Raw genomic sequence first — 24125 nt, forward strand, 5'->3', positions numbered from 1 at the left:
GTTAATCTAAAATAATCTATTTTTTTTATTCAATTATATTTGGTTGCTAAGCAACAACACCTTATCAAATGTTATCAAAAAGTACTAACCATTTTTCCTCTCCAAGTTCAACATAAACGAATGTTCAAGTACTTACTTTCAATCACTAGATTTAAATGTACTTGCATAATATTTAACAAAAATGTTCTTATATTCATCTTCTTGAAACCTATTTCTAGACATAATTCTTGATAACGAGTTGTTCCGACAGGGGCATGCGTAGACCAATATCTGTCTATCGACTGGAACTTCACAGCAGGCGTGTATAATATAATGCACAAAAATCTGGGGGAAAAAAGTATTTCTTAATACTTAGTCCTAAATACTAATGTATTGTCAAAGCTTTTGAATACTCAAATTGACTCTGTAAATGTTTTCGATAATCAAGGCCCTCTGAAAAGTATGCATTAATTACTTATGAAATTTTATCAGAGGTAATTGTAGTACACATTTAATGAGTTACATTCACAGCAAGATTAATTTTGGTAAAGGTAATCTTTTTACTATGAATTTCATTATTCTTTTCAACTTCGAAATCACTGTCACAATATCGGTTTTTAAAACTAGTAATACCTGTACAGTTCCTCTTCAGTGAGAGGCTGCAAACTTCCTTGGGAAGTATATGGCAACCCTTTCCCCTAGATATGACCATCTCAGCATAATGGTTGGTGGCAACACAGATGGAGAAAACCAAATCTTCTGTCAAAGACAGCTTCATAAAATATTCAGTTCTCCGAATAATAGGGTCCCATATCTGAAAGAAAATTGCAAATAAAATCAAAATTGGCCACCATACCTTAAAACGTGTCATACCTTATAATAAGAAACTAATTAGAAATTGTTTTGTCTAATTTTGTATGTATACGATCCCTAGTTATGCAGCAAAAAAAAAAAACAACAAACAAACAAACAAACAAACAAAAAAAACCAGTAAAATGGTACACACATATCAGTGTACCATAATGCCATGATTCCAATTGTGAATGTATTATCTGGATTTATTTGAATGTTAATCAAATTTATACTGATTTAACCCTATATTCAACCTCAAAGAGTCATACCAACTGAAAGCCAGGTTGTCACCCCAAATGAAATGCCACAGTTCTGGGATCAGGTGTTCCTGTGTCTTCCACATCAGCATCCTTCCAATGCATGTCTGGATTTGTCAGTAGACTGTCGCTAGCGGATGATACCTGGGAACTCCCCACTAAATATTGGGATGTCAATACCCTTTTTAAAGAAGAAAAGAAATTACAATTAAGAATTGTTGGTTGATGTTTAAAAAGCAAAATCCAAGTTTCACGGTAGCATGGAACAGTTTCGCACTTAAATTTATTTACTCAAATTTATTTAAAGATAAGGTAAGGGATTGCATACATGTGTTAGAAATGAATCGAATATTTTATTATACATTGCGAGAGTACCAGAGTGGGTAATGAAAAAAAAATGTATCATGTAGGTATCTGCATCATGCCTAGCATATATTATACACGAGGGCAAATACTGAAGAAATTCAGGTTAAAACCTACAGGGTCCAGCGAAAATACTGAAACTCTGAGGGAAAGTGAATGACCCCAGATATAAAAGTTGAATTGAATTGCTTCTTCATCGTACCCAGTGTCTAAATCCCCTTGTATGGTACTCTGATGGGTTGTGGATTTAGTCGAAATTAGAGAAAATCTAGTCAAGAAGGGGATTGATTGATTGATGTTTTCTGCCAAACTCAACAATTTTTCAGTTATCTGGTGGCACCCAGTTTTTTTATTGGTGGAAGAGAGAACCCAGATACCTGGGGAGAGACCACCGATCTTTCGAAAGTAAACTGGGAAAACTTTCTCACTTACCGGCGCGAACGGGATTCGAACCCGCGCTGACAGAGATGAGAGGCCGTGTGATTTTGAGCGCAATGCTATAACCACTCAGCCACGGAGGAGACCGGCAAGAAGGGGACACATGCCCATCAGCTCATAGCATACAAGTACCAGCATGTATGGATAACATGTAATTTATGGTCATAAGCTACTAAGTGTATATAAAATACATGCATTTGGATAAAAGAGAAATGAATATGATTTTTCATTAGCCTGTCATAATCAGACTTTGATTGAGGTTAACCCACCCCCATTTTGGCCCAAACACACATTTTGTTTTTATTTCTGTTACAGAATAAAGAAAATAATTCAAATTATGATAATAAATTCTATCATTACAATAATGCAAAGTGTGTTTTCTTTTCATAGAAAGATAATTTCTTTTATAAACATGGAAAAAACTTGGAAAATAGCCTTCTCACCAGCGGTCGTAAATGTCCAGTCTGATTAAAACCACCCCATCCCATTATACACTAAATACACCCCCTTCTTACACTCGCGCGTCAGGTAAGGTGTTCTGTCACGAATTATTGTACACCCTGGGCGTGTAATAAACTGACAGAAAGTTAACCAAAACAAGGTCCAGATTTATTCTGTGCCAATATATGGTAAAAGACTGAAATACAAATTGTAACAATCATAAGTACAGCATTTGAATACAGAAATCATTTTGATGTCACGAATTGCGTTCCATAGTTTTGAAATTTGAACAACATCTTAGAGTAAGAAGATTATGCAATAAAATATCTGATTCCTATCAAATGTCTATAGTTATTTCGCTTAAACAATTATCAAGTATAATGATATTCAATAATATTAACTATTCACTAAATATACATTCATGAAACACAGACGCTTAGAGAAGACAACGAACGACGCGCCATACATCTACATGTGGCTTACTGATTGTGCAGTTAACAAAACAACAAAGCATTTATCTCCTAACTTATGCATCGAACAGAATATTCTACATATTCATTAGAAGGTTTCTGCATACATACAAAATTACTTACACTGTAATTTCCTGAGATTTAGATAAAAAATCAGACGGAGACTGTCGACGCGTCTGCATCATGACGTAACATAAAGGTAACTAAAAATAGCAAGTCGTACCAATTCGATTCGCTTATCGCGACAGCACATAAGGAGATAATTCTGGGGGAAAAGGGGGGGTGTTAATCAAACTGCCGGACCGGGACGTGGTGTTATACACTTGGTTTAGATATCATAAAATATAAATATTTTCTTTCATGAAACGACAAACCATGGCATCAAATCGCGGTTAATTAATCGTGAATTTTTCATAACATGACAAAACCGCATTTAATTTTCTTTTTAGTCAGCCTATGTGGCTACATCAACTTACATGTACGTATTTATACTGAATGCATACTCGTTTGGGTCATCCTGTAACAGGAGATCCAGGACATCTTCTTCCTGAAGCTGTGTTGTTTTCGTTGAAATGGAAACACGTGTGTTCTCCGTGCACACTTTCAGAAAACCCCGCAAGGCCCGCGATCCGGATCACGGAAAAATAAAAGTAGACAGGCTATATCTAGGCGAACTTCTTTTTAATTTGTTTTCTTTATTTGGCATAGAAAAAAAAATGTTACTATTCCGAACAAATATAACGTTTATATCTGAATTTGAAGTACGTTATTTATCTTTTTTTAAATTCAATCTGCCGATGTAACATTCTCAATAGGTGTTTTATGAAGTTACCTGTAGGTTGTGTAACTGTTATAAACCAATATTGGCTTTATGCTTTTTTAAAAAAAAAAGCAGATACCCGGCTGATCATTTCATACATGTATGTATGTTGTTTTAGTGTATCAACAGGTACTGAATTTACTAAAAGAGGGCAATACAAATAGTTTTCAGGTACTTTACTGTGCGACGTGTGTCGATTGCTCTTAGCGACGTCGATTTGTCGCTAATTTTTAAGAAAACCGCGCAGCATGTCCCAATTTCATTTTATCGTAATATAAAAACCACCGAAAATTATAATATGAATAAGGTTCCATCAAAAAGAACATTTCCTCTACTTTTACAGGATGTATTTACTTTTCCCTATTTCCATATATAAATATAGATAAAACGCCGATCTGTTTAAACATAGAGAAATACAATCGTAAAACAACGTATATATGCAAAAAAATTGCTATTTTCTTATAACTTTGCCAGGCATTAAAAAGAAGTTTTATATGTACTGAAAGCAGGGAATATATGCTTCTCAAAAATATAAAAAAAATATTGCATTCATCGGGAAAATAAAAAAAAAATCATAGGGAGGGGGGAAATGGCCTTGCGACAAAGCGTTGCGTCATATTTAGACGAAGTCATCTTTCATTTTAAATGCTTTTTTTAATTTAATGGCTTTATTTATTCAATTGATTTTTGCATAGTTAAAAAATATAGAAAATTTCCAAAAATATGATATATAAAACATATAGTACGTCCGTAGTTTCAAAGAATTATAGACACTCCTTTTGCGTAGCCCTATTTTTATGCGCTATCGGTCATATTGACCGATACGGTAGAGAGAGGGTTAAAAGATATACATATACCATCTCTTGTCTCCCCTTTACTCTTTGCATTGTATTATTGATGGTATTTAAGCGCTGAATCCATCCAATATTTACTTTTAGACAACAATGAAACTAAAATAGCATCCGCATCAACAACTGTAATGAATATCCAAGTTAACGAGCACACGGTACAGGTAATGACGGTGAATAGCACACAAGTAGTCGACAAGTTCAGTCAGTATATTTCTACAAAATTCATATCTTAAATATAGTATCAAAGTTATACTATAATCAAACAGTTCATCTTTGTTACATGTGTGGTGGTTTTACTGCAGTCAGCCATAAAATCAAAGAAGACTCTTACAATTTGTACTAAGCTCTACTAAAATAATCCATTTAAATATGGTCAAGCCTATGCACAAACTTTCTTAGGTTATTTTCTTTGATAAGATGCATGCAAGTATCATTTCACCCTTTTTCTATTGGTAAATCAAATTACCATATCTATTTATTATCAAATTAGCATGTCTTTTATTTTATCATATATTTGCATAGCAATGGTGATACATATTTTGCAGGTACACAATATCGTCGTATGCAAGGTGAAGATAACGAACAGTGATCAATCTCATAACTCCTATAAGCAATACAAAATAGATAGTTGGGCAAACACGGACCCCTGGACACACCAGAGGTGAGATCAGGTGCATAGGAGTAGTAAACATCCCCTGCTGACCGGTCACACCCGCCGTGAGCCCTATATCCTGATCAGGTAAACGGAGTTATCCGCAGTCAAAATCAGTGTGCCAAGAACGGCTTAACAATCGGTATGAAACACGTCAGACAGCATTTGACCCAATGCGAGGTTGTATTGACGAACTAGATCGTTATAACGACCATAGAATTTGCAAAATTTGCAAAATACTGACTTCAATCGAGATTGTTGAAACCCCTGTACCATCAACTTGTTTGTCAGTAGCTTACCTCGATTTAAAAACTGACTATACGCAGAAAAATAATGATTATAATATCACATACTAAAATTCGTAAAATGTGATTAAAGCCCTCAGTCTGCATATCAGCACTCGGGTATTCGACCCTGATATTGGATGACACGGACTGATATAGCATATGGTCTGGATTCCATCATGTGATATTCTCTATACAATTCTGTTACTGTGTATCATATGATAGCACCAATGTTCTTTATGTAGAACGGACTTTGCGTGTACTGTTTGATATTACTATTGACTGTGGCATTAATCATTAAGTTTGTTCACTTCAAGCTTGCTATGCATTAATATAAAAGAACATGTCTACATTAAACAGCATTATTTCTCATATCTACATGTTTAAAACATTGTTCCTGTTCATGTAGATGTCTGTATTCATTTGAGTAAATGCAACCAAAAAACTAGTTGAGGACGTTCATTTTATCTTACGATAAAATAATTCATGATAAACCATGCAGCAAGGGATGTTAGAAATACACATAATGTTATAATATTCTTTTAATTAAATGCTGAGCTAACTGAACAGAAGCATGCTATGTACATGTGAGAAATGAAATGAAATTGTAAATAATAAATTGGAAATTGTCATGAAATTGTATCACTTTTATAAATAGATTCGAATGCAACCGTTTCGTAATTTGTTATTTGATTGGCTAATCCAATAATGTTTGAGGCAGCTGGACGAACATTAACAAGACGAAAATAATTCAATTGTGACACAATAGAGTTAAAGTATATGTAACATCAAGCGTAAACATTTATTTCATATCCAACTGAGAAAATCTCAGTTTTTGGACATGCACCTACGACATCATGTAGAAACCGTACACTCCTACCTCAAAGACACGACAGACTATATGAACAAAACCCCAACTTCGAACTTGCCAGACAACACCCTTCTCGTAACTATGGATGTTGCATCATTATACAAGAACATTCCTCACGATTCCTTACGATGAAGGCATTGAGGCATGCAAGGAAGTCTGGAACAGTAGAAAACACCAAAAGAAAACTCCTTGGTTGAACTTTTAGAACATGTACGTAAACGCAATTACTTCATATTCAATGGGGAACATTACCTCCAAGTAAGTGTCACGGCCATGAGAACTAAAATAGCACCCTCTTATGCTAACATATTTATGGGTAGATTAGAAAAAACAGCTTTTGTTGCTACAAGTACCTACTAAACCCCTAAGCTGGCTTAGGCTCATCGATGACATAGAAATCAAATGGGTCGAAGGAAGGGAGAGTCTGAACAATTTTGTGTCCTTTGTCAATTCATTTCACCATAGTACTAAGTTCACAGTGGATATTTCAGATACCACCAATACATTTCTTGATACAAAATCCACTCTTAGAAATGGTGAAATTGAATTTGATATCCATACCAAACCGACCGACGCCCATTTATATCTAATACCATTCAGCTTTCACCCACATCACATTTTCAAGGGTGTACCGAAAGGCTCATCAATTCGTGCCAGACGAATTTGTTCCAGTGAGGAATCCTTTGAACGACAGGGTCAACAATTAAAGTCTCGTTTATGCAAACGAGGTTACAAACCACTATCTGTCATTAATGTCATTGATGAGGTTAAAACAATTGACAGGTCTTCACTGTTGTAGTATAAGGAGAAAACGATATGATGTAGAGTACTTCTGGTCACCACTTACCATCCCACATTGAAGGACCTAAACAAAATCCTAAAGGATAACTTCCCTAAACTCTTGGATAATCCTAAATTGGCAAGAGAATTTGGTGAGCTACCAATGGTGTCCTTCAGACGATCCAGAAATATCAAGGATTTGGTGGTAAGGGCCAGATTAGACAACCCCCTACCCAATGGAGGCTTTTCAACTTGCTCTGACAAGCGCTGTTTGCTTTGAAAATTTAGCCATGATTCAAAAACGTTCCAAAGCTTCACTACAGGCAAAACGTATCAAATATTGGGTCAACTCTCCTGTAAAACCAACAACTGCATATACCTCATCAATTGTAAACAATGTGGACAACAATATGTTGGGGAAACTACAAACATCAGACTTAGGACCAAAAACCACCGATAAACCATCAAACCAAACGCGTGACCGAACCTATAGGGGAACACTTCAACAAAGAAGGTCACATTTGGCAAGACATTCAAGTGGTTGTTATTGATCATAACACAATACGGACCGATGCAGAAAGAAAGAGCACAGAAAAATCCTGGATACATCGTTTGAAATCATTCCGTCCAAGTGGAATGAATAATTTGAATGATTTCACGCGCATGAATCAAGGATAAATCCTTTGTTAAAATCAGTTTCCACAGCCTAATCGCCAAAATTCACCCGATAAGATATCTTATTTTGTATGATTAATATAAATACAATTCGTTTCCCTCGTTTCAAGGCTCTGACCTTGAGCTCCTTAATTTAGCCATAACGAGGATTCCCAAAATAGCGATTATTGTTTGACCTTCAATACTTCCTAATTTTGTTAGACCATCATAAGAAATTATTACAATTATGAATTGATATAGCTCTCTCTCTCTCTCTCTCTCTCTCTCTCTCTCTCTCTCTCTCTCTCTCTCTCTCATACTCTAGTCTCGACATTGCGGCATTTATTCTACTTTTTAAATAATAAGAGGGTGGGGGGCTGATAATAATAAAAAAAAAATGTATTGACCTTGAAGACTAGTATATCATTAATAAATCATCTTGATACCTCTAAACTATGGTGAAACATTATTCTAAATTAGCACAAGTTCGGGTTCGCATAGCTCTTTTTGTTGCGATATCAGAATTTCTAGAATACGGCTTTAATTTGTCTGACCTTGAAAAATATATTAGCTTGAAATATAATACCGTATCTTTTTCCTTACACTTCTCCCCCATTCACCTCTTGGATTGTTGATTTTAATTCTAAATCTGTCTTTTGATTGACATTGTTTGTTGTTTAATCGTGTTCTTCTGGCAATCATATCATATTTCGTTGTCATCACTGTTTTACCATATCCGAATCATCAATTGTACGGACTACCAAATATTGTTTTGAACTTAAGGTGGCAGGGGACAGTTTCTTTGGTTTTGAAACATGTGGATAGGGGGTATACACCAAAGTCAGATTATGACAGACTAATGAAAAATCATATTTCCCTTTTATGTCAATACTTGTATTTCATGTTAGTGTAGTTAATAAAGTATGACCCTAAATTACATGTAATCTATAAATACTGGTGCTGGTGCACAAAACATGCTCTGAGCAGGTTCCCCTTTTTTGCTTTGATTTTCCCTCATTTGGGCTAATCCGCACCACCCCCACACCATCACAGTACCAAACATGGGGATTTAGACACTGTGCACAATCAAGAACCCTATCTGTCCTTCTCAAAAATCTACCTCTCATATGGGGCCATCCACCTTCCCTCACATCTACAGACCTTTTGCTAGACCCTGCATGTTTTCACCGGAATTTCTTCAGCAACTGACCACGTGTCTTAGTTTCGTATTTGCACCCATCTATATGCTAGGAATCATGGTGACACTTACATTATGTATATCAACATTTTTACTAAGCACTCAGCTACATTTGACATGCATCCTAAAATTATTGTATACATTTTTACACGTGTAATATCACTTCAAATACGGGGTAATTCCATTTTTTGATAAAGTTGACCGGGCCTATAGTGCGAAACTGTCCCCTGCTACCTTTAAGAATTCTGACATCTCATGTCATTGACGTCAACTTCCATTTTTGACAAATCTGACTTATTCTGAGTGAAACTACACCAATACATCATGTCGACCGCCCTAAATGAGTACGCAATAAAATTATTTAAAAACCCTACATTTTTGTGTATGATGTTGTCATTTTAAAGTGATGAGAGTTTTCGAGTAAGATTCCTGTGCCTAACAAATAATATTACAAGTATATTGTATCTATGGTAAAAGTGACCTTATATGTGGTGCTACATGCTGAACATGTAATCATGAGAACCTGTGTAGAAAATGATGGATTAGAGAGAGATAAAGGGACATAACTGCTCTTAAAATCAAGAAAATTTCCCACTTCACTGTCTACTTCTTTACATACTGTATATGTATAGACCTGAAATATGCTCTAATTAAGTAAACAACTCCCCAACAAGATTTTGAATACCTGTTCTCTTCTTACATTCCATTCTATGCCATCCTAATAGTGAAAACTAAAGATTCATGCAATTCAGCCAAATGTCAAAGGGGGGGGGGGGTGGCTTGTTTACAAGTACCACCCATAAATGAGAAAATGGTGTTAACTGTGTTTTTTGTGTACAAAATGTCTCTAAAATGACTTATTTCTCTATCTGCAAGTATTTTTTCATAAATATGTATCATGGTGCTGAGAAGAAATGTGATCTACTGTACCTGAGACCTGTCAAGCAGTACAATTTGTTAATTACATGTAGAACATGTAAAACTATATGTAATCTATGTAAAAAGAATACACAGTATATAAAGTACCCCAAATAACATTATTTTAACCACTAAGCTTATTTACATGTACTTACACGTCACTATGATACTTGACCAGATTCTGGTTTTCCATAGTACTAAAGCATAGCTTACCCCCCTTGACTCTGTTGTCTACCATTGTGACACTAATGTGATACATCTATTGAAATAAAGGGTTGTATTACATATCTAATACATTTATCTTGATAATATTAATGAAATTGACTAAATTCCATGGGTTTCAAAAAATGCCATTCTCTTAAAGAATTCTGACATCTCATGTCATTGACGTCAACTCCCATTTTTGACAAATCTGACTTATTCTGAGTGAAACTACACCAATACATCATGTCGACCGCCCTAAATGAGTACGCAATAAAATTATTTAAAAACCCTACATTTTTGTGTATGATGTTGTCATTTTAAAGTGATGAGAGTTTTCGAGTAAGATTCCTGTGCCTAACAAATAATATTACAAGTATATTGTATCTATGGTAAAAGTGACCTTATCTGTGGTGCTACATGCTGAACATGTAATCATGAGAACCTGTGTAGAAAATGATGGATTAGAGAGAGATAAAGGGACATAACTGATCTTAAAATCAAGAAAAGAACATGACCCACGAACCATGAAAAATGGCCTAGCCTGGGATATTGATAATTTCTGTATATAATAATCTTCGGGATATAGGCTTTCTAGAAATGTTTTTCTTTTTTTTTCATATATTCTATACTTTTTTGTTAATATGACGTTGAATATTGTGGTATTTAATGTTAAAAAATTAACATTTCGGGAAATACGTCACAACAATAAACCTCCAATGACCATGTACAATGTACATGGACCTATAAATCTCTGAATATATCAAGTTATATGCACTCAAATAGCTAGAATGGCTTATTCAATGATCATAATAAGCATTTTTGACCAAATTTGGGAAATAGAAATAAGAAATATTTTGGAAATGATGTTCAAAGCCGTGATTGTTCAACTTTACTTTTAAATTATTTTTACTTGAATTTTAAAATACTGAAATAAGAAGAATAAATATAGTATGTAGTCTATTTACATGGTGAAAGAAGTGAATCATTGGAACAATTCTGTTTCCTATCATATTCTATAGTTTCTTTTTAATTTTTTTTTTTTTTTTTTTTTTAGTATTAAAACGACCGAGTATCGATATCAATGGTAACGAAATAAGTTGACACCGCGTCGCGTCAAAACATGTTCAATTCGAATTTACTCGGAATTACACGTTCAACGAGCATTTCCTGTGAAACCTGATTTAAGGAAAATTACTGTAGACACCTAATAGTAAGTATCAAATGATCTTTTTTGTTACATGTACATGTAGATTTCATAGCGTGAATGATAACAACACAACAACGATATAGGGGATCAGAGTCAGTATATTATTGACTCTGAAAATACGATTTGAGAAATGATACTGTATAAATTTTACTGTATTTATCTTGATCAATAATTGTATATTCCTATACGTATTAATCATGTAAAGATACTGAGGTCTTTTAACCAACAATTTTAAATGTTTGTGCAATACATTATTGACTGACAGAACGTAATTCATGAGCTGTGATCTAAAAATCTTTCAGGCATTAATATAGATTTGAATAGAATTACATCTAGATATATATTTGAAATAGAATATATCCTAAGGCACTGTAGTTTTAAATTGTTTGGATTATATTGCATTTATATGTAATGTATACATGCTTGTAAATGCCACAGAATGAGAAATAATCTAAATTGGCTTATTTTCATAATGTTCCCAAAATAGAAGTATCATGTAGATCTATACAGGAAATAACATTTACAAATCATGTTTGTTGTTTGTTATTTGCCAGTTAAGTATCATAATGATAATACTAGTAGTTTATAACAAGTAATTATTCTGCTAAAATCAAATACCCTTTTTATTGTCAAGAAATACATCACTGGTAGAAAGGTTATAAAGCTTTTATCTAGCACAAGTTCCCATATTCTATGTCAGCAAGGCCTCAAAAGCAGCTTTAGGGGTTCCCAGGAGATTCTGATGCTCACTGTTAGACTTTCACTGTTGCCAAAATCCAACCTTATTTTCTCTTTTCTCAAAACTTCAGCTCTCAAAAACTTGATTGATTAATTATGCCACTCCTGTTTTGTTGAACATGGTGTTGTCAGCAATAGGTTCAAGTTCTTCTATGTCTTGTTGTAGGTGATTTGTACAGAAGCGAGCCCCGGCAGGAATGATGGCCTCTTTTGAAATGAAGATTTCATGCCTTACTCCTACTGGGACTACAACTAACTTTGGATCTGGTCACTCGCAGATACAACATGAAGTGTGCCCTCTTGATGTACATGGGAATGGGAGTGATACAGAAGGGGGACTAATTGGAAGAACTGCTGCTGGTGGTGGTGGTGCTGGACTGTCTTGAATCTGTGGCCTAACCGAGTTGATATTCTTCTGTTTAATATGGGAGCAACACACACACTCTGGCATCTATTGCACAGAAAATCATGATCAGATGGTGCCCTCCCTATCAAAGTGGTGATCACTGTCCTTTATTTCTTTGAAATCCTGGATCTGTGTTTTGGTTTTAATCTCCATGGACAATTGAAACAGAGAAAGAATGTGGGACCACTCCTTGACATATCTGAAATATTTATGTCATATACATGTAAATGAAATTATACAATTTGGGTTGGATGAAAATCTTATCTTCATGTTAAAACCCATTAGCCTAGGTTATTTTTCCTAAAATCTAATTATAAATCAATTAACTTGTTAATTAATGCTTGGTGAATCAATTATTAAATTGTATTCAAAAACTTGGAATTATTTTTTTTCACTAATAAACTGAAAATGTGTATCTTCAAATGTTTTGTTGATTAATGTCAGTGTGAATAATAGAGGGGGTATGGGGTTTACAACAATGTATATTACATGGTTAATTTATTTCTATTATGTAGTCCATGTAAATTTCTGTGGAAAAGAGGAAGTTATTTATATTCGGTCTTTTCTATCCCGGGGTAGGAAAGACCGAATATAAATAACCCCCTCGTTTCCATGGAAATTAAGTCCATGAGAGCCTGAAATCTCCCAACCTGAGTCTGTTTAATGGACCCTTCCAAAGTCCCTTTTTAAGGAAAAAGTAAACCATTTTCCTAATCCAAAAAGAAAACTGGTGCAAAAACCATGCACATCTCCATACATGAAATAATATAAATGATAGAAAAATTATCAGTAGTATTGTAATGCATTTTCGGGGGGTGGGGGTTTGCTGTTTCACCTTTATAGATTGGTTTTTTCCCTAACATTTAAAACATATCTTTTCAATATAATGTTGTTTATAGCACAAAATAAAAATTCTAAAATCAATTAAAGCATTTGATATACGTGTGTATATATAAAACAAAACGAAAGAAAAAAAAACTAGGATCCACCACTAGTAAACTGTTTTCCATTTAGAGTTATTGCCCTTCAATCGAAAAAAAGTAAATATAATTAAGTGAATACTCTACATTTCAACACAAGTTATGTCAAATATTATTTAACAAGATATACTTTGATATGTATTTAAATTGACCTACTTCATTAAAAACATACTCTCTGTGTGTTTTTGTAGGTTTCTTTCCACGTATATACAAGGGACTTATGAATTTACGAACTTAAATAGTTGAAATTGAAAACAAAACAATAACAGTTTCTTCTCCGTTCGATGTATGAATAATGTGCGTTCAAATTCTCAAGTACAAATGTAAAATAGATAAAGCTAATAGCCAGCCGTGTATGACATTGCCGTAATGTGCGGACATTTGTTAGTGTAACACGTTGCTACAACTTTACAGTTACGATTGACAGACTTCATATTTTATAAGAAACTTTGAACTGTAGCCTATGATAATTAAACGTACAAAATTTGTAAAAATTGTGAGAACCAATGGACAAATTCATACAATAGAACATACTTTCTGAATATATATCGCACATCTCCATGCGTAATACATTTGTACATGCTGGGCCTGTGTAATTGAAATGTTTACTGGGGTATTCCTAGATAGAATGTTCTATCGTTAAAATGATAATGTCCTACGGACCGACTGTGGTGAGGGCCTGTCCCGAGACACAGTTAGATTATTCTAACTAGGGTATTCCGTATGGCCGTATAAGTCTGTACTGTACGTTTGATTCGAACATTCATTCTGTTTCGAACAATATAATTTTTAAAGTAACAAAAGGTAGGGAAATCGGTACTTTTAAAGCCATCAGAACGGACTTCGGAATCAAACATACACGATAGGTGTACCCCCCCCCCCCCCCACTCCCCCCTTCCCCTGTACCTTTTTACCATAAGCCATGACTCTCATATTTACTCGTTTAGATATTGATTTTTTATTTTAAAAAATATATAACAACATAAAAACTCACCTCTTTGCTGTTTCTTTTTGAGTCGTATCAACTGCGTTAGATGTATGTATTGACTGCCTTGGAATCTGACGTTTCCAGACGACACTTTTGTTATTATTATTTTTTTTTCGACATGGCCGCATTGATTACGAGTTAATTTTTTTAATGGAAAATGTTAATCTAACTTTGCATTTTAATTTTAGTTTACAAAATTGAGTCGTGAGTAATGCGGCCCATGTGAATTTATAGACTGAAGTTGGCAAATTTATGCGATTTTCCCGGAAAACGTGAAACTGCGGTAGGTTTGGGCATTTACTTGAGTGCTTTAAACATCCGGTGTGGGGAAACGATTGCGCAATACAACTTGGCTCATGTTATGGATAAAAAATATAATCTTAGATTTATTCTAAAGTGTTCTTTAATTTTTCCAAATTTGGTAGGCCAAAAATGGCATATTGTGGGTCATGTTCTTTCCCACTTCACTGTCTACTTCTTTACATACTGTATATGTATAGACCTGAAATATGCTCTAATTAAGTAAACAACTCCCCAACAAGATTTTGAATACCTGTTCTCCTCTTACATTCTATTCTATGCCATCCTAATAGTGAAAACTAAAGATTCATGCAATTCAGCCAAATGTCAAAGGGGGGGGGGGGGGGGGTGGCTTGTTTACAAGTACCACCCATAAATGAGAAAATGGTGTTAACTGTGTTTTTTGTGTACAAAATGTCTCTAAAATGACTTATTTCTCTATCTGCAAGTATTTTTTCATAAATATGTATCATGGTGCTGAGAAGAAATGTGACCTACTGTACCTGAGACCTGTCAAGCAGTACAATTTGTTAATTAAATGTAGAACATGTAAAACTATATGTAATCTATGTAAAAAGAATACACAGTATATAAAGTACCCCAAATAACATTATTTTAACCACTAAGCTTATTTACATGTACTTACACGTCACTATGATACTTGACCAGATTCTGGTTTTCCATAGTACTAAAGCATAGCTTACCCCCCTTGACTCTGTTGTCTACCATTGTGACACTAATGTGATACATCTATTGAAATAAAGGGTTGTATTACATATCTAATACATTTATCTTGATAATATTAATGAAATTGACTAAATTCCATGGGTTTCAAAAAATGCCATTCTCTTAAAGGTGACAGGGGACAGTTTCTTTGGTATTGAAACATGTGGATAGGGGGTATACACCAAAGTCAGATTATGACAGACTAATGAAAAATCATATTTCCATTTTACGTCAATACTTGTATTTCATATTAGTGTAGTTAATAAATTATGACCCTAAATTACATGTAATCTATAAATACTGGTGCTGGTGCAAAAAACATGCTCTGAGCAGGTTCCCCTTTTTTGCTTTGATTTTCTCTCATTTTGGGCTAATTCCCACCACCCCACACCATCACAGTACCAAACATAGGGATTTAGACACTGTGTACAATCAAGAACCCTATCTGCCTTTCTCAAAAAATTACCTTTCATATGGGACCATCCACCTTCCCTCACATCTACATACCTTTTGCTGGACTCGGCATGTTTTCACCGGAATTTCTTCAGCTATTGACCACGTGTCTTAGTTACGTATTTGCACCCATCTATATGCTAGGAATCATGGTGACACCTACATGTTGTATATCAACATTTTTATGAAGCATCCAGCTACATTTGACATGCATCCTAAAATTATTGTATACATTTTTACACATGTAATATGACTTCAAATATGGGGTATTTCCATCCCCTTACGAAACAGCCTGTAGAGAAATAAATGTTATGTGATTGAACTCCATCTGATCATCAATTTATGTAGCTCCGTGAGGCCACGTCGAGCACTCTAGAAGATTATATCGGAGATTTATCCCACTATATATATATATATATATATATATATATATATATATATATATATATATAAATTGATGATCAGATGGAGTTCAATCACATAACATTTATTTCTCTACAGGCTGTTTCGTAAGGGGATGGTTTCCCCTCACTCGTCGGGAGAAAAATGACATCTAACGAAAAACATCCGCATGGCTGAAAATATGTTACACAGAAACATACTGGATAGCTGCTAAGCATGATAACACACAGGATTGAGTAAATAGAAATTTACGGGAATGACGGCAAATGCTGACAAGTTCTGAACGCTTATTCAATGAAGATTTTTCGGGATGACATATTATATAGAATTTCTCTAGAATACAAAGGTTGCACTTTTTTGAAATGTTTGAGTATGATGATGTTTTTCCTAAAATTTCCCACTTTATTTTGTAGTCAATATTTTTGTCTTTCAATGTCCATATGAATTTGCTGAGCTCGGTGGTATTCTTTTTCGTGGAATTACGGAATGAATGAGTGTGGTTGGTGTATCTTAATTTGAACTCGGTGTCTGCTAGTCCCACGTAGCTCTCTTCTTGTCCATTATCGGCTCTGACTCTAGCTAAATACACAATTCCGTGGGCGCGACATTCACCGTTGAGCGGGCATTGATCTTTGTTTCGGCAATTACACCTGTTACATGTATCTCCGTTCTGGCGCACTTGTTTGATTGGAGCGTTATGCGAGTCAATTACATTTTGCATGGATGGTATACAACTGTATGATATTTTAATATTATTTCTGTTGATAATCGGGCGTAGAACATGGCCTATTGGGAAACACTCATCTATAATTTTGAGAAACTGTTTACCCAAGTTTGTTTTTACGTTACTATCATATGGGGGGTTAAATCATGTGATGTTACGGGAACGATTTCTTCTGCTGTTCTGTTTAGTTTTGGCTGATTCGTCGTATGTTAGCTTGTATTTATAGCCGCTTTCATCAAGTGCTTTTTGGTATATGCCGGCGGCTTTGACGAATTCCTCTTTGTCCGATGAAATTGATGACAATCGGTGATTGATGCCTGATGGTATAGCTTTAAGTATGGAAGGCGGGTGGTTGCTGCCGGAGTGTACGTAACGCGGAATGTTGCCGGGTTTCAAATACGGGGAATGTTTACTTGTATGTAAGTTCAACGTTACGTCCAAATAGTTGACCACCTTCTTGTTGGCATCTATAGTGATACGGAGACCATGATCCTCAAATATCTTGCACAGACGTTGTTTTATCTTCTCTGTGACTTGTGCGCTGCATTTCGTAACGCCTAGTCCGTCGTCTTTGTATAGTCCTACGTTTAATAGACTACCGAACTCGGCTTTGATCACTGACAGCAGGTAGATGCCGACTAATTCACAACACTCAGCGCCATCGTATGAGCCCATGGTAATATCGAATAGATTTTCTTTGGCTTCTTTCTTGACCCACGGTTCGTTTTGACATAATAATAACGACTTCTTTGTGTGCATAATGATGTGACTATCCGCATCGGAAATATGATGGAACTTCGATGCGTAACTGAGAGCATTGCGGAGTAATTGCTCAGATATGCTGGGATAAAAGTCCACGATATCAAAACAAATGAATGAAGATGAACTCTTGTCAGGTATACTGTCGAACCATTCCACTACGGATAAAGTTTTTCGCCATAATTTGTGTCTAGTGGCTGTCGCTACTGTTTGTATAATACATTGTAGGTTTGATTTACTGATTTTTCCGACTTCCGACTTCGTCGGGTTGATGAGACGGCATTTCGGGTCGTTTTCAAAGTTCTCTTTGTGATCTTTCAGTGTTATAAAGCATTCTCTTTCGGCTATACGTTCGGTTCTGTCGCTGATACCTAGCTGCTCAGCTATGTGCTTCCCTTCAGAGTTGATCTCGTTTATTTTCTCACCGGTATATTTATTGTACGTTTTATGTACGTTTTTGTCAAGGAGGGTTGAGTACTCTTCATTCGTGAGCTCGTAGTAATTAGATGTTTTGTCGGCTTTGATAATTAGTTTGGGGTTCTCTTTGATCCTGCGCTTGTCTTCATTCAATTTACGCTGGAACTCGTTTGTCTTCTTTTCAAATTCAACGTTCTTTATAAGGTTGGTCAACTTATCCTCAAATGTTTTCAGCTCTTTGATTTGCGGGGGAGATTTGCGTGATTTGAAGCCAAATGTTTCTTTCTTGTCAGTAGAATTCTTCAGTTCCGGGTTCAAGTAGAATAACGCTCTCCATCTTAGGTTTTTGACGAAGGTTTCTGTCCTTTCGATGAGTTTTTTTAGGTACGTGTATAATAAGCGTTCAGAACTTGTCAGCACTTGCCGTCATTCCCATAAATTTCTATTTACTCAATCCTGTGTGTAATCATGCTTAGCAACTATCCAGTATGTTTCTGTGTAACATATTCTCAGCCATGCGGATGTTTTTCGTTAGATGTCATTTTTGTCCCGACGAGTGAGGGGAAACCATCCCCTTTCGAAACAGCCTGTAGAGAAATAAATGTTATGTGATTGAACTCCATCTGATCATCAATTTATGTAGCTCCGTGAGGCCACGTCGAGCACTCTAGAAGATTATATCGGAGATTTATCCCACTATAAATATTGACCCCTGGGTCGAGGCCTCTGCTGGTGGACTGTTAGTCCCCGAAGATCTCTACAGCCCAGTAGCTAAGTACTTCGTTACTAGCTTGAAAATACGGATGTATATTTAATTGCTGTTATAATATTTAGAAATTCATTTCAAAATTAAGGATCATCTCCCTCACGCATAGCTCTTATCCTTAGACGAATTTGACTCCACTTTTTTGGCACGTTGTTTTTGGATATGATAGCTCTAAAACTTCATTGTTATTTCGGATTTCAAACATTTTGGTTGAGCATCACTGAAGAGACATTATTTGTCGAAATACGCATCTGGTGCATCAAAATTGGTACCGTATAAGTTTTACATTTTAATTCTTTTTAAATTCAGTTAATGTATATTTGGTCTTAATTACGATTTTAAAGAGGTAAAAATAACTTATCACTTTCTTGCACCGTAAGCACTTCCCCATGTCTCGAAAAATGGAATGGAAATGAAACCGTATAAATTTTCATTCTGCGACTCAACTACGATAATTATGAGAGTTTAATATTGCTACTAAAACACAGTATTTCTTTTTATCAGCCGCACGTTCGGTGCTCCTTCCTTGAAGTGAACGAATTTAATTAACAGGTTACATAATTAGAGGGGCTTGGTTTTGAAATATCACAACACGTAATGGTAAGAAAACAGCCGGCAAATTGTGTAAACAATAGAATTTATCGTATCAATATGTTTTAGAAAAAAATATATCACCAATGACATGGAATGTATTGACTACAATTTAATATTGACATAGACACCCTCCAAATAATCAACACATTCATGATTTCGCAACCACCTCCAGTCTAAAGACAATCGGAAATTATTGTTTTTCTTATCAAATTTATGTATAATTATACTTTGATAAATTATGGAATTCAGATTCAATTTAATACGATTCTCTTTTAAAAGAATATTATAAAACCTATAAGAAGATAATATTAGTGGGGTGTTCGTAAAATACTTTTGGGGCGTTCATAATAAGACTCTGGGGTGTTCGTAATTGTAGTTTGGGGCGTTCGATATTCGACTATGGGGCGTTGTGGATTTGCTTTAAGGCGACCATAAAATACTTTGGGGCGCTCGTGCATGGGGCGAAATGCCGATGGAGCGACATGACTAGCACCCCCATAAAATACTTTGGGGCGCTCGTGCATGGGGTGAAATGCCGATGGGACGACATGACTAGCACCCATTTTCACCAATGAAAAGCGCTGAAAAAATAAGCCCCGCCCACCAACTCGAGCCTCGGACATCCGCCATTGTTTTGTATAGTAAACACAGAAAGGTATCGACCGATCATGTGTTAATAATACAGAGTGTACGCATCTTTTTGTATGAAGAATGATTAAACATTTTTCTCTTGAATCTGTAAATTACACAGTAGGTATCCAGACAAACTAATGGAGCCAAATTCACACCATTTCCATCAACGAAAGACAGACTTGCAGAAGTGTACATGCCGTTTATTGCCTTATGTCACAGGCCTCAAAGTCAGCTAAATGTCCACAAAATAATGAAGATACGTATCTATGAACTCGGTAAGATGTTTTGTTGTTTATTGTACTACGCAGACTTTTATAATCCAAGCACATATCATCGTTTTGTCGGGGGGGGGGGGGGGATCACTTGCTGATACAAATCTTCAATTTTTATGTACTCTCTTTTTGAAACTGTTACAAAACGGGAGGGTCAGAGGAAGTGTATATCATAGCTGAAAAAAGAGGAAAAACTGTCATTGTAAGGGTAAAAGGGGTCGATACGTTGTCACACTACACTGCTCTGAGCACTGTTTGCAAAGTTGTAAAACACATGCAACTAAAATCCAGTGTTTGCAGTTTGTATTGTGCTTGTTAGCCATGGATTACATACTGATGATATCGATAATTAAAGCATAAATTTGTATAACTGTATCAGTTAAACTTAGTTGCGAATGTTTCAGCAAAACCTAAACGATGACCCTACCGGGATCTGCTGAAAGTAATTTTGTTTTGTTTTGTTTTCTTAGCAATATAATGAGCCAATAGCTGGATACCAAGTCCCGTGTGATGCTTACATGTAAATAGGAGGAAATGCACTCGTCACTCAGGATACATATGGAGAATGGATAGAACAATAAACCAATTCAAGTGCTTAAAACTTTTCAGTAGAACAATCACTGACACTACAGGCGCGTCGGCAAGTTTTTGACGGCGAACTGGATTTAAAAAAGGGAGGGGGTAACGTATTTTAGCTATTATGTACATATATTCACCAACACCCCCATATTTTCCTAATATATATCTTTCCATCTATTGAAAAAATTGCAATATTTGTCTTCAATTCAAACATTTAATAACTTAAGTAATATCAAGGAAGTTGTATGCAAGTTAAACACATTAAACTCATTTTTATCAAATGGTATAAATGTACATTGATTCATTGAACAGTTCAGAAACGTCCAAAAATAAGTCCTCGTCCACCCCGCGCTGAGACAAACTCGTCAGCGACTTCTGATATGTCCATTTTATCCGTAGCTTCCCTGTGGGTGTGTAGAATCATCAAGTGATTAAGCCTCTCCTGTGTCATAGTCGCACGAAGATAGGTCTTGATTCGGCGCAGTGCAGAGAATGTCCGCTCACTTGTGGCATTAGTGGCTGGCATCACTAAAATGAGTGTTAAGAGAGTTACAATCTCCGAGAACAGACATTTGGTAGCTGGAGGCATTTCAAACATTATATTTACCAAATACGAAATAGACACAACACTAGTTGATGAATTGTTCAAGCTGTTTCTCGCGAATGATGTGAATGTTTCCAGCTGCAAAGATAGATATGTCTTGTCCAAATCATCACAGTAAAATTTTATCATGAAGTCCAGATCTTCTGTGTATGTCTTGTTTGCGGCGCCCATGCAAGTGAAACAGAAAGCCAGATCTTTTGCCTGAAAATATTTTTAAATACATGTATAAATAAACAGTATATCATTTTCAGAAATATCGACTTTAGTGTAATTACTGTAAATGAACCAATGATGCATTTACTTCATTAATTCATTAAATTAACCTGTACAATATCATGGAATAAATTAAAACATAAAATAATCTCATACACATACCTCGTCATAATGCAACCATGGGTATGGTTTGAACCAGGAAGAGTTGAACGAACGTAGTTCTGGATTCTTTTTGCCGAAAGACCGCTTTGGAAATTCAAATTTAGCAGGTTGATTAATACGTGTTAATCTGTCCATTTTTGAAATCAAAATGCAGGAATATATGTGACAAAGGTAAACAAAAAATCTCAAAAAGTTGTTTTAGACAGTAATTTTGATTCATCTTCAGTATTTTCCTTTAATTCACATGCTCATTCAGCTCATATGCTCATTTATTGTCAGTTATATTGTTTGATAATTCTTTAATGACTTAACGACTTGCGGTAGTGTACAATGTAAAGCGTCCAAACATCGATCGATCAATTAATGAAACATACTTAATACCCTATAGTCCCTATTTCTAAGCGCTAAGCGTACGCAGTACGCATAGCGGTTGTAGGCTTTAGTCTGAAACTTGACAGTGTTTCCGGTCCAACGCCATCTATATTTCTATCAAACGCAAAACAGACCCACGTCTTCTAGATTCTACAAAGCTGGGGACCAGTTTACAAATCCAATCGAGTATTAAACTGGTTCCCTCGGCAGGGAACTAATTGCATATGGAAATATTAGCCATTTAAACGCTGCGACACCTATCGACTAATAGTGGCATTGTTTTTCGTTGGGGTCTTCAGATATTTGCCCAGGGGCGTCGGTACCGGTGAAGAGGCAAAATAATTCCTTGTAAAACATAAAAATACACGAATTAGTGTTGTCTATTATCATGAAGAGTGTTATTACGTTATGAATCTTTAATATAGTAGGAGATATCACGCATTATTTATGTTTCTATCCTAACTATCTATATATTTATCAACGCATAGTAATGTACTATTTACGAAGGTCCGTTCTATTTGTAAACAAAGTGTGTGTTTCAACAACGAAGATTATCATAGAAAGAGAAAGAAGGCGGGGTTTTACAGTTCAAAGCACAGGTGATTTAGTACTGATAACCGTTCAATGTAAAGAAATGTATTTCTAGCAATTTCATCGTCGTTTATAGCGAGATTATCTGAAAGAGAGAGAGCGAGAATTTTGAAGTGAAAAGTAGGCATTTTTCATGCATGTATATATAGATCTATTATAGATAGTTTTATCAATACAAAATAAACAGATAAAGCATGTTTGTTACATGAAAATTAGCGCAATAGATACAATATATAGCATGTATCAACATCTAGACTTTGGAAGCATATCAAATGCAGATACTTAATTTCTTTTTGATTGTTTAATGATCTCAATTATCTACATTTTTTTTTAATGTATGATTGCAAGAATATACACAATGCTTCCATTTTAAGTAATTATATCAATAACTAATAAGCTCTACATTATTAAGCAGTGTCTTGAATGTTTTCATCCTGAGTTTATCAAAGTAATTTTTTTCCAAAGGATAAACAACAACAAAACTTTGGACTATTTGACATAATTTGAAAAGACTTTAAAATTAATGAAATCAAGGACTTGAGAACCCTGATTTTGAATTAATGTACATGCAAGATCAAGAAATTTGTTTCCATTTTAATCATATTGAACAAACCTTAGGCATTATACTTTAATTGATACTTCCGCATATAAAAAATGAAATACAAGGCTTACTCTGTGAATTTGCAATGCATTTTGGAGAACTTGTAATGTGATGCTTTTAACACTTGATATACTCTGACAGACATGTGAGAAATTTTGAGATCCAACAATATGAGACACATGGAAATATTTGAGATAATATGAGAAACATGAGATAATATGAGGAACATGAGATAATATGAGAAAATTTGAGAAACATGAGAAAACTTGAGAAACATGGGCAAATTTGAGAAACTTGAGAATTCAAACTTTGAGATATTTTATATAAGATCATGAAATATTTTGTATGTATTTGAGCTGCATTTAAAAGAGCTTTTGATAACATAACAGTCTCGATTGAAGTCAGCATTTCGCAAATTCTATGGTCGTTATAACGATCTAGTTCGTCAATACAACCTCGCATTGGGTCAAATGCTGTCTGACGTGTTTCATACCGATTGTTAAGCCGTTCTTGGCACACTGATTTGACTGCGGATAACTCCTTTTACCTGATCAGGATATGGGGCTCACGGCGGATGTGACCGGTCAACAGGGGATGCTTACTCCT

At 35.2% G+C, this 24125-nt stretch overlaps 1 long non-coding RNA gene across 1 annotated transcript; it reads left to right on the forward strand.

The window, feature by feature from the left end:
- Positions 1-11111: 11111 nt before the first annotated feature.
- LOC130053137 (uncharacterized) lies at positions 11112-12806 on the forward strand. The gene is made up of 2 exons (XR_008801629.1): positions 11112-11242; positions 12144-12806. It is a non-coding gene; the product is annotated as an uncharacterized LOC130053137 (long non-coding RNA).
- The last annotated feature ends 11319 nt before the right edge of the window (positions 12807-24125 follow it).

The sequence above is a fragment of the Ostrea edulis genome, chromosome 3 (genome assembly GCF_947568905.1).
Source record: "Ostrea edulis chromosome 3, xbOstEdul1.1, whole genome shotgun sequence".
Classification (NCBI taxonomy): Eukaryota; Metazoa; Mollusca; class Bivalvia; order Ostreida; family Ostreidae; genus Ostrea; species Ostrea edulis.